Genomic DNA, 12,897 nt, shown 5'->3' with positions numbered 1-12,897 from the left:
ATCTGTGAAGCTCTTTGTAACCTGGGTCACAAAGAGCTAACAACACAGAAGTGCCTCAGCCAATCAGAGCGCAGGTCAGCAGCACCGTAGGCAAGCTACACAGCGTACGCTAGTCAGACGCTGGGTGACACTGTTGAGAGAGGATCCACTGCTGAACGGTTAAAATATAACTCAGATAAGACAGTAAAAACACCATATAATGTTGTCAAAACAAGCGAATGAGCCTACAGCTAACAAAAATAAGCATTTAGTGCTGAACAGTGTAATTAGCCGACTGTTGTAGAGCTCAACTAAAGTAAATCTGTTTGACAACTCAACTAGGAAAAATATAAAGATGTGACATGTAGAGTTTTTAATTGCTCAATGTTTTCTGTGGCTGGTAAAGCTACTGAACTGTTAATACTGAAGCAACATACTAAGTTATGTTTTATCGAGTATTATATTTCATTGGTATATTGAATCTGATTTGAAGAACAGAAGACAAGAATATAGTGTGTAAAGTTCACACTGTTGGTCTGTAATTCATGTAATATTGTTTTAATTTAAAAATACCAGGTTAAGATAAAAAATAGTAATTTAGCCTGGTTCATTTTACTCTGAAATTCATTTAGTGTAAAGGTTATTTAAAATGTGTTGATTGTTTATATTGTATGTATACATTTTGTTGAGGTTTAAGGAATTAATCATTCCTGACAAATCAGAATGGCGATTGATTCATGATCATTTCTGGTCATGTTAATGACTGCAGGTCAGGTTTTTTGAGTCGATTTGAAGTTGATTGGGAGCCAAACCAGACAAGACCATTAGATCCCTGGATTGAAGATCCCTGAGCCGAGAACCGTCAACCTTACCTCTCTCCTGCCATGACAGTAGGGTAAACATCTTAACTGCACAAGGCCAGACCACTTTCATGCTCAACCCCCAGCCCCACTTGCACAATTCAAAATCCCAGACTCTGACTTTACTCTTGATTTTTTGACTTGACTTGGAAAATTGCTTCAATCTGCTTCAAACGCATTCCTTGTGCCTGTGGAAAGGACTGAGTCATAACAGCACAAATGAGAGGACTGAGTATTCATATGATTGATTTGGTGTATTTTTGTGCCTTGGTTAAAGTGACTTTGTTGTTGCTGGAGCAGTGAATAGTGAACTGTTGTAAGGTTGAAGTGTGTTGTGAAGTCATCATTTTGAACAGGATATGGTTCTTATATTGTTACCTAACATTGGATCCAAATATTGAGAATTGAGATTACCTATAGAAGGGTGCACCCAGGTAAAGCAGAAAAGTAGTTGAAAAGAACTCAGTAGTTCAAAACCAAAAGAAAAAGTGACTGAAGAAATAATTTGTTGCTGAATTGAAACTGAGATGTCTTTGTGGAATTTAACTATTTGCTGAACTTAAAGTTATTTAATTTATTTTGTTTATATTCAAAAATAATACATGGTACCAGTTTACAGCTTCTTGTCTGGTGTGGTCATTTAATGTTGCAAATAGCCATTTCTGCCCCCTGTCTGAATCTGATGTCCTCTGATTCTGGTCCAAAATTATTACAATCTTTACTAAATAGTAGTGTTAGGAGCCATGTGCTACATCTTTCATCTGTTTCTATCTGCAGATTTGTCTCGTTTTTCACTCTGCATTGAGTGTTGTGTCAGATTGATGGTTATTTGTGGTGCTTTAACTCTGCGCTCTCCCTCTATGCACCTTTTTTCTGCCTCTTTGCTGGTCGATGATCATGGAAACTGCGGTGGAAATTGTAAATTAAAGGTTTGACAGCATTTTGGGTGCAAATTTGGCTCATCCCCACCCAGTTACTGCAGTTAGAGTCAAATCAAGCGCACCTACAGAGCAGCTGCCCCACACTAAACTGATATATGAAACAGCTACAAGCGTCTCATGTATTACCTGCAAGACTCGTGTTTTGATCCTGTTGTTCATCATTGGTGATGTGAAAATGTCACAAAAAAGTGTGCATCCTGGTATTAGTTCAGTTATATAATCCAAACACATTCACAGACAACTGCAGTTATAAGGCTGGTCCGTGGCCAGTCCAGCCACTAACGAGGTATTGAATGTAAATACATTGAATAGCTATTGCAGAAAATGCTGACCATGGGGTATAAAAAGGGGTTTGATTTCATGAAACTCTTGGATTGTAACTTAAAAAAAAACATATTGTAAACATATTTCATAGAGAAACATTTGAACGCTAAGTGAGGCTGATATTTCATACTGTCTGTATTATAATGGATCCAAGTGTTTGTTGTTCATTTCCTGTTCATAAGCAAAAGACTACTGCTGGACCAAATTAACAGTTTTGAGAGATATTCTGAATGAAAGCAGGAGTAAATGAAGTTACAATCATTGACCATAGCCAATTAAATGTAAAGACTCATTGAAGACAATAATAAACCAAAATATAAACATTCGTGCTGAATGTAAAGGCTACACTGACAAAAAAGTCCCTTCTTTGCCTTGAAAAATAGTTTATAAAATGGAAACTTACAGACAATATTAAGACATTTTCTATTATTCTATTAACAATTAAGGGAACTCAAATGGGGACAAAATGGGGATGATTTCACAGTAAGGGGCAAACTCTTCCACAGTCTGGTGTCAGCAATGGAAAAATCTGCGGGGTTATGTTTTGATTTTGACTGAGAACGTGGAACAGAGAGGAGTAACTCTTAACTGATTGCAGAGTGAGGCAGACCGCAGGCCAACGCTGCATTTTTCAGCGAGTGGCCACATTTGGCAAGTGTCTGTCTACATGTTTCATAATGAAACTACACATTCAAACATGGAGAACATTAACATTTCTTCTTTCCTGCAAATTACACATGTTCCCATCCACTTCTCCAGCACTTGTGATGCTGGTTACTTCAGCCTCAGGATAGATGGAGGCTCATCAACATGAGCCACAGGAGTTGGAGAAGCAACTTGACCAACTGAGGGGGGGGGTAAAAAAAAATATAAGAGAGGGAAATCCTCCCACAGTGCACAGGAGCAAGTATCTGACCCACTAGCTGCTTCACACTAAGAAAACACAATATATTGGTCTAACCCAAGGTTGGGATGACAAAAGTTCTCCGTTGAGCACTTTTTTTCATCCGTTGCCAGGAAGTAAGTAAGTAAGAAATTGTGTTCTGTTATATCACAGGAAAAAGACTGTGAGAGCTGGAGAGGTTTGAGGAGGTGTGCAGTGAAGGAATTTAAATTAGCCCTTCAGATACAAGGTGCACTGCAATGATGGTTTACCCCTGGCCTTGCAAGGACAACAAATATGATCTCAATGTCAGAGTCAATTTAGTTTGGAAATGGAGGTTGAGGAGGAGAGAAAAGAGGGGAGCAGAGGGAGAAGAAATAGTAAAAGGAATAGGAGGCGTGTGGAATTTCTATAGCAGTAGCCCTATCTGGTTGACCTTGCTAGAAAATGACAGAAACAAATTGTTTCTGATTCTTGCCTCTCATCACCTCTCCCTCCCGCTTCTCCTCCTTCTCTTACCAGATTCTCTCCCTCCTCCTTTTTTCCCCCCACCTTTTCTCTACATCACTTATCAGAGGGCACTTAGTTGGAGGAGTTATTTTGACGGGGGCAGGGATTCTCTCCCCGTTTCTCTCTTTTTTTTTTAAAAAAAACTGGTTCTTTTTCTCTCTCTTCATTTGTTCATCTCTTTCACCCTTTTATGTCTCTTTCTCTGTTGTTTTCCCTTCCCTTGTTGTCCTCCCACCCTCTGATCCTCCTCTTATCTCTTCCTCCTCTTCGTCTTCCTCTCTCATGTGGTAATGAGCCTGGACTATTGTGAGGCCTGAGGAACTTGTTGACCCCGTGGTGTGGGTTTAAAGTTTAGTGGCCGGTCAATTTGTGGCAGGTTGCCTCCCGTACTTCCGCCCACCACATCAGGGTACATCAAGGCAAAATCCAAATACGTGTGAGCTGAAATATAGCCAATCCCTTGACAACAGAGTTGGCATGTGAAAGTTACTGGCCAGACATCTGTGTGGCAAACATTTTACAGCATGCGAAGTTTGTGCAGTTTTTCCATAGTTTTTTTTTTTTTTTTTTTTTTACTTTTAATACCAATTTTATGGACTGCAAGAAAGAAAATAACTCTTTTAAGACAGTTAAGGACAACAGTATTCTAATGCATAAATATAGTAATGAAATGATAAATATCATTAATAATAGCAATGATATAGAAGTTATATAATTTACAGTTCACACACCCAAAAGCAAACAAAACAAAACAAAAAAAACCCAAAATAATAAAACAATAACAGACAAAAAAATGTGTTAACTTTGTTTCAACATTCTCTATTATTAGTACCAAACTGCATAGTTCTTTCTAGGAATCTTTTAGAAAAATTATTAGGATATAACAAACCCATAAAATAAAGCATTACCTTGATTTTCTACCTTTCTACCTACAAGTATCTATGCATATCAGTACATTACTATCTTTTATTAACATTTTTGAGATTTGAAACTTGCTCCAGAGAGGTAATCAATGCATTAGAGTCGACAATTAAACTAGACAATGTTCTTTGTAATAGATTAAATACAGTATCTCAAGCAAGCATCTGTAAACATGTGCAATGGTGTAATGTGTTTGAAAGTATTTAAAAACAGCAGGTTTTGCAGTAAATGAAATAAAAACATGTAACCACAATAACATATTGCATCACTAAAACAAATTCATATGTAATGCTTGCAGAGGCAATACACCTGCATACACCTGCAAACAAACACCTCGGTTCCTTGCATTGTAGGGAGCTGGATATAACTTATTAGCTGGAAAACTTTTCACATCGGGCTTTGTTCGGAATGCAGCATTGTTTACTGCATAATAGGAGATGATGAAGAAGCCAAGCTATGTTAGCTCATCGCTATTCTTTTCACAAAATCTCAGTCTGTGCTTGTCAGCTCCAGCCATTCACAGAAAAATCCAGTCCTGATTCAAAATTAATTCACCTGACTCATTTGTAATCCTGAATGGTGACGGTTATTGAGAAAAAATGGCCATGTTTTGAACTGAGTAATAAAATGGAATTAAAGCCCTTTGAATCAAAAATAGCTTGAATTCACAGGTCCCAGCTGGTTTCTTCCCCTTGGGCTTGGATTGCTGGATTTGGCCAGACCCAGAGATAACTAATCCATTACCATTTGAAAGAGCAAGAAAAGAACAGTGCCCGGTCTCTGTTGCTTTAGAGCCTAATTAGAGCATAATTATGGAAATGAAGGAACTGTAATTTAGAGGGTTACCGAACATACCTGAGTTGGTATCTGTACTTCCATTCTTTGAATATCTGGGCATTCTAGGGCAGGAATAATGGTGTGGTTAATTGAGGCAGACAAACTTGGACCACAGGAGATAATTATTTCATCAGTCTCTTTCAGCACTTTGATGGCTGATAGGTAATTGAATTGCAATTGGACTCACTTTCAGACCAGTTGGATAATGTGATGATTTTCATTTACGGTTTGTCAGCAAATCACTACAGATGGCAATAAAACAATTTTCTACTTTGAAACAACAAATTTGCTATTATCTGATCTCAACTTCTCTAATCAGGATAAATCACATGGAGACAACCAGACAGAAAGGAAAGAGTGGAAAGGAGAGGAGAAGAAGAGGGTTTGCCAGATACAGTAATGAAATAAAATGCTCCAATCACTTGGAAATACTTTCTTGTGATATATTTAATTTATTAACTGTTAATATGTGTAGCCAAGTCCATTTGATGGCTGAAGCTGCAAACCTGCCTTGGTACAGTAAAATTTACTGCCTGCTGTGACTGTTGTATATAAGACTGTTGTAGAGTGAGGGAGGAGGTCAGGGTGAATGGATGGGTCAGCAAAATGTGTGACTTTGACTAGACTGGAATTGCGGACATTGCTATTACATTGTCTGTGCTGTCAACCCACAGGCCAGCAGGTCTCCCAAGTAATTCTTTTTTTCACTATGACCACGATCCTCAACCTTAACTAGTTTTTTTTTTTTTTTATGACCCAAACCATGATTTTCTTCTATCTTTGTGCCCAAACTTTACCATACCAAAACCATAGCGTGGCAGCTCAGAAAAACAGTCATGTTGATCAACTGTTTAGGAAGGTAAATAAGCAATGTTTGGCTGATAAAGGTCTCAGATCAGATATATCACCTTTAGTTTAGAGGACTCTCCTCACAGTTTGCATCCCACGCACACCAGCAAATGAGTGCTAACTATTTCTGTAGTCTGAATATTGATCTCTTGACAAAGTCTAACCCTTGAAATACACCACGGCATGGACGCAAAATGTCACGTAGGCAGGGCGGAATAGGGTTTTCTACCTGCTAAACCAACTCCGTCGCCGTCACTGCATTCATATTGAGTTTTTCCGAATGATAATGCAGTTAGTTATCAGGTTTTGGAAGCGTAGGCTATATTAACTGGTACTGAATTAATTAATTAGATCATTTTAGCTACAGGATCATGGATACACATTTATTTGATTAATTTGTTTTAATGTGCAATGTAAAAAAAACCCACAAGGTTGCACTGCTGCATCACATTGCCTCTGGTAGAATGAGGTATTTATTTTCATAATTTTTAAACAGTTTGTACTCATTTTTTACAGTTTTATGTAGCTTTTAATTGTTGGAGGGCCGCGTAGCCGCACATCGAGGAGAGATGAGCCACACGGCTTGTGGTCAGTGTAGCAGCTTCAGTTGATTTCAATGGAAGCACTCTGATGCTGCCATGCCACACAGATGTGTTGCGCCGCGTCCATGCCGTGTGTATTTTGGCTGTAAGAGGTGTTATCAGACCTCACCCAGAGAGTATATTTTGGTTTTCACATCTGTCTCCCTCACCTTCCCCTGTCCAGCTTTTCCTTCGCTTCCTCCCTTCTTTTTTTCCCTTTCCTCACCTAAAATTTTTCCTTTTCATCTTCTCGTGTCTTCAGAATTTTCACCTCCTCTCACGTCCTTTTTCCTTCACTCCCACACCCGTGTCCCTCCACTTTCCTCTCCCCTCGTCTCCTCTCCTGACGATATAGATTCATTACAGTTTGATGATATCAGATGATTGCTCTCTCCCAGCTGGAACAAAAGCTTTGTACCCATCCTCTAATTCCCCCTGGCCCCGACCGACTCAGCTATGTGAATGCTGCTTCCCCCACCCTCTCTTCCTCTTCTTAACCTCCTTCTTTCCTTCCCCTCTCTGTTTTTTTCTCACCCTTTCTTCTTCCCTCCTCTCTAAGACCTCCTTGACTCCTTCCCAGCTGACATGTGATTTATGAGACTGGTATCCAGTCTGGCAGTGATCCCTCAAATTTGGTTAAGAGCAGTGACAAAGATACATGTGTTGAGGCAGTATATTTTACAATGAACAATATACTTGAGACGACTGTGAATATAATATGAAAGTAAATGTTGATGTGTATATTTCCCTGCAAATTAAATACAAATACGACAATTTAAAATGAATGATAATGTAAAGGTCACTGTTTACTGTTCTGTGCTGACTGTGATTAGTGAATAGTAACAGCAATTTCCAGATATGTATTGTGATTGGCCTAAAGTTGGAAAGCCGATGCGTTTGTACAAAATCCAAGATAAAGCGAAAACCTTTCCCTGGATGGGGATTTTTGCCTCTTTGTCTTCCTCTCCTCTGCTCTCTGTCAGTGCCTGTTTGTGGCTGAGCTCCACACACACACAGACACATAGTGGATGGCAGAGCAGAGAGGCCACAGCAGAGAGAATGAAAGAGTTTAGGTTATAGTTTACTTGAGTCGACAGCGACTGTTTGCTGCCATAAGTGCAACAAAATCCACCAGTAAGGGAGATGGTACAAGCAATCTATCAAGCAACTGTTGAACAAGCAGAACATGAACGTGCAGAAATCTTTGACTTCTCTCCACATATACTCCTCTCTACACGCACTGACTCCTGACTCTGAATCCTCTATTCTGGCCCCTCCTCTCATCCACAGCCATACAGAGCTTGTTATACTAATAGTGAACTGTTATGAATGAGTTCAAAATGAACACTAATTGTATGTATTGATTGGGTCTAATTAGCTATGTATCTTAAATTCTTGTAGACATTAGGCTGACATCAGCCTGCCCTTCCTCTCTACCAGCAGCAGTGAGAGTCTAACCAGCAGCAGCAGAGGGAGGAGGACAGAAGAGAGGATGAATGATGCCACAGAGTTGTTGACCGGTTTATTGTGAGTCTGAGGACTAAAGGTAATTCAACAGTATGAAAAGTTATTGTAAGGCTTGTCAATAAGGAGGTTTAATGTTAATTAGTTTATATATTAAAAAGATAAACTAAGGTTTTTACAAAAAACGAATAAATTGATTCTTTATTTTAGGGATGGTGAATGCTGTAAACATGGTGTATCATAAAAATAAACATGTCAATCAAAAAAACAAATATTTACTTATATCTGCACAGTTGCTTTGATGAGCTTTTTTATTGGAAGCAACCCTCTTGCCAGACAATAATGTTGATACTGGATGATTCTGCAAAACATCATTACATTACATTACATTACTGATTACATTCAGTGAAACAATCCCTTACATCCAATGCCAACATTTTTAAAAAATCACACTCTCTACATTATCTGCACATGGAAACTACAGTGTGGTTATGGTAAGGGAAAGATTATGGTTATGGCAAATAATCTTTACTTCCTGATCTTATGCTCCTGTTTTTCCATCACCTCTTATTTCCTTCTTTTCTCTCCATTCACTATGTGGAAGACACATTTTGAAATTTGGACATTTTTGTCCAAAGTGATGTACAGATTAGCTACAATCCAAGCCACAACAGATCAAGAAGAAACCATTGATAATTCCCCTTTTCTCTTCATTTCCTTTTGTTCTCATTTTTATTTCAGGCCTCCTTCAATTTGCACCAATGTCCTTCCTTACAGCAGCAGTTAAACAAAAGTCATTATTGGAACAAAACCCTGATTTCTTCATTTTAGTGTTTGACTACATTGAAGAAACAAACTAAGAGGTCCTGTCATGGGGTTTGTCTATTTTCTTTCATGTTTTATTGCGTTTCACCTCTGCTCACAACACAGGTCGTGACACACAAGATGCACATTTTATGTAATGCAGTAATAAATCAAAATGAACCATCCCCCATTCATCACCGGGCTTCCCATTCACCACATAGGACAAAAGAGCAAAAGTAGTGAGAACACGCATGCTTATCAGATGATGAGGCTGTTGGGAGACAGTGAGACATAAGCGGTGCTTTAGGAGGATTTAGAGCTGGTGAATAAGCCAGCCTTGGGATGGTCTGGTGCTACAAATAGCATTGCACTGAATTAAAGGTTATGCTGGATCAAGCTGAATAGGGATTCATCCTTAAGAATCATCATACTGACAATAATGTGAAGATTAGTTTGGTAACTACATGTTTACACTGATTTCAATTCTAGAAATTGAATGAATGGAAAGAATAGGAAAACAAATTGATGTGAGTCTATGGCATTACTTGTTGTTACCGTACATCAGCCATGCTAAGCTGTGAACAATGCTGCTTCCCATGTGCAGTAAGTGACCATCTGTTTAGCATATCTGCATTTGTAGGTCATATATGTAATTATGGTGATAAATTACATTATATCAGTAGTACATTGAGAGAGGGCATGCCGCACACTAGTGCCAGTACTACACTAAAGGTATAATAGCTGCCATGGGTAGTTGGGGGGATAACATCATTGTGAGGTGTGGCCTTGTGACTACATAGTGTGAATGGCAGGAACACGTGGGATAGTGACTGACTCATTCAGTGTAAACCATAGACAGTATATAAAGATGGACATAGTGAGGTGTGATGTCACCCGTTGGTTTTTTAATGGAGCCCGTTTGATGCCCATAGTTGCAGCTTATGGTCAGTGCCATCTTTTCCATTTAGAGCCAGGACCTTCAAAATAGGGAGTGCAGTGTGTTGCCTTTCAGGCTCTGGAAACATGCCCCACTACCTCGGACCCAAGCTAATGCTGCCTTACTGGGAACTCCGAGTGCTGCACACTCGGGCTAACGTTATCTATTTTAGCTAAATTGTGCTAACAGGGAAGGTATCGTAATCAAGTAACATAAACTTACTGAAATATTGCAACAATAGTCAGACTCAGTGAGTCCCAGTGCCGGGGAGAGCAGCAGGTGAGCCAACTGTCAATCACAACTGTCAATCAACACCCACAGGCAAACATCAAAGCTACTATAAGTCTTCAGATCTTATTAATGAACAATAATTTCCAAAATAACAACCAGCACACTTAGTCACTCATTTTTTTCAACAAGTTATCATTGTCTCAATCGCTAATTTTGGACCCTCTAATAAGTATTTCTAGAGAAAAGATGAGGCTTTTTGAATAGGAGTCAATAGGAGCATCTAGTGGCCGTCAGTAACATTGCACTTTAATGTACTTCTGCATTGGCTTCAACCTCAAGCCATGGTAGTTGCCACTTGGTATAGACATGGACAGACAAGTGGTACTTTGGCAGTCACGAACAAATTCATCTATCTATGAGAGAGGGTCACTATGTGGGTACACATAACATATGACTAATTTGTGTGTGAAAGTGAAAACATTAGTTTACTCATTACTCAACAGCAAAAGAAATTACACATTACTCATTACTGAACTTTTGTTACTCAGCCATCAGCTGTCAAAGCTGCCAACTTCAAAGCTTCCACACCTTCACACCCACATGTTCCATCCTCTGTCTTTAAAGGACAGCTTCAGCATGTTTCAAGTCTGTCTTAAAACACAGTCAAGTGTCCATATGAACAGTGAAAGAGGTTTCCCTCGCTGCAATCATTCCTCCTGTTCATACTGGCTATTAAAAGATCTCCTTCAAATGTGCTTTCAGTGTAAGTGATGGGAGCCAAAATCCAAAGTGTGCCCACACATTTAGTGCAAACATGTATTTAAAAGTTGATCTGAAGCTTATATGAGGCTTCAGCAGTCTGAGTTAGTCGTATCAAGTGGATATCTGCCACAATTGCTGTTTCCTTAGACAGTGTTACTTTGGCACTAAAAAGACTGTAATGTTGAAAGATATCTACTTGATGTGACTCGTTTGGATGCTGAAGCTTCATATTAGCTTCAGATAAACGTTTAAATACATTTTTGCACAGAAGGAAGACTGTTTATTTTGTCTCCCATTACTTACATTGTAAGTCCATTATGAAGGGATCTTCTAATGGTCAGTATGAACAGGAGAATGATTATGGCAAGAAAAACATGTTTCAGTGTTCATTTGGACACTTGTTTAGAGACAACTCTGAACTAAACCAGCTCATTGCTTCATTCCTGAATGAAGCCTCACCAGTGGCTAATGTTCAGCAGCCAAATAAGAAGACACATGAATAAGACAACTTTGAAGTCACCTGGACTTGCATTTCTCCTTTATTGGTGGCGGCCAACTGTGTCCCCACATCTTCAACCCCCCTATCAAGCTAACGTACCAGAGCAGTCACAAAGACCAAACTAATATCTACCCTCCATCACACCACCAGTAAGACGGCAAACATGTCGACTGCCAAATTTTCAAAATAACGGAGAATTACTGTGAGTAGTAATCACTGAATTTCAAATTGTACTCCCTTATACTACTCGTTAGTGAAAAAAGTAGTCACTGTAACATGTTTTAGAATAATGCATTACTCCAACACTTATGTTTGTTAGCTCTAAATGTGTAGAGAAGCTCACGTTATATTGGTACAGTTATCGACAGGCCCACGTGTTTTCACTGCTACAGAAGAGAAATTAATCTTGTGTTCATGTCCAACAGCATCTCTCCACCAGCAAGCAGAGAAGGTTCCAGGAAGTTGCTACTCACAGCCAAGAAATACTCTGGAATAAAAGAGTGAGAGATGACAGAGCTGAAGGCTGACCAGAGGCCAGTGCTTAAAAGGTTTTGGCAGAATCCATCTCACCCTTTTCTCAGCTGATGATCAGCAAATGTGGGTGGCACAAATGACATGCTGCTATAAGCTTTAGTTTGAGGATGCCCTTCTCTGACTGAGTTTTAGTTTGAAGTGAGAGTGTAAGGACGTTGTTTTTTTCAAGCTATTGAAAAGATGACTCTTAATGACATCCTCTTATATTTGGTTTTGGCTAAAGCTGAAAAGCCATTTTCACTTGTGTCCTTCAAACTACCCACTTTAAAATTATTTTTACAACACAGAGACAGCACAGCGTGTAATGTGTAGGAAAGAACTTCAGAGGCAATTCTTGCTTTGCACTTTTCATTTATTGCCTATTTTTTACAACCTAACTTTGTGGAAGGGAGAAGGGGAACAACAGGTTATGGAGAGTCTCTTGGGAGCACTATCAGTAGCTCAGCTTTATCTCTGGGGAACATCCCCAACTCCAGGAGTGGTGTCCAAATAAGGAAATGTGCGTCATGTAGCAGGTGGATGTGACTCCCCTCGTTGAGACCTGCTGATAGACTTAACAGTGGAGCAGAGGAGAGAGACTGAGATAGCGATGTAACCAACCTGTGTGCTGGTATGTGGCATGTTTTTTTTTGTTTCCTGAAAAGAAATAATTTTAAAAATATTTGTATGAAATAAATATTCATAAAAAAACACTATTTGTGCTATGACGAATAATGTATTTGTATTCAGGCACACCCCTTGCTCATATACAGTACTGTGCAAGTTTTAGGCACTTGAGATGTTTAGATTCTTATCCATCATGCAGTACCATCAGAGAGGCATCTGATCAGTCCCAAATTCATTCTGCAGCATGACAACAACCCCAAACATACAGCCAAGAACTATTTTCAGCAACAAGAAGGAGTCTTGCAACAGATGGTTTGGCCCCCACAGAGTCCTGATCTCAACATCATGGAGTCAGTCTGGGATTAACATGAAGAG

At 39.2% G+C, this 12,897-nt stretch overlaps 1 long non-coding RNA gene across 1 annotated transcript; it reads left to right on the top strand.

The window, feature by feature from the left end:
* The first annotated feature begins 753 nt into the window (after positions 1-753).
* On the top strand, positions 754-8,437 carry LOC137188332 (uncharacterized). Its single transcript, XR_010929362.1, has 2 exons — positions 754-874; positions 8,087-8,437. It is a non-coding gene; the product is annotated as an uncharacterized lncRNA (long non-coding RNA).
* The last annotated feature ends 4,460 nt before the right edge of the window (positions 8,438-12,897 follow it).

Source organism: Thunnus thynnus, chromosome 8 (genome assembly GCF_963924715.1).
Source record: "Thunnus thynnus chromosome 8, fThuThy2.1, whole genome shotgun sequence".
Classification (NCBI taxonomy): domain Eukaryota; kingdom Metazoa; phylum Chordata; class Actinopteri; order Scombriformes; family Scombridae; genus Thunnus; species Thunnus thynnus.
The sequence above is the reverse complement of the archived record's forward strand: the minus strand, read 5'-3'. Positions and strand labels throughout refer to the sequence as shown.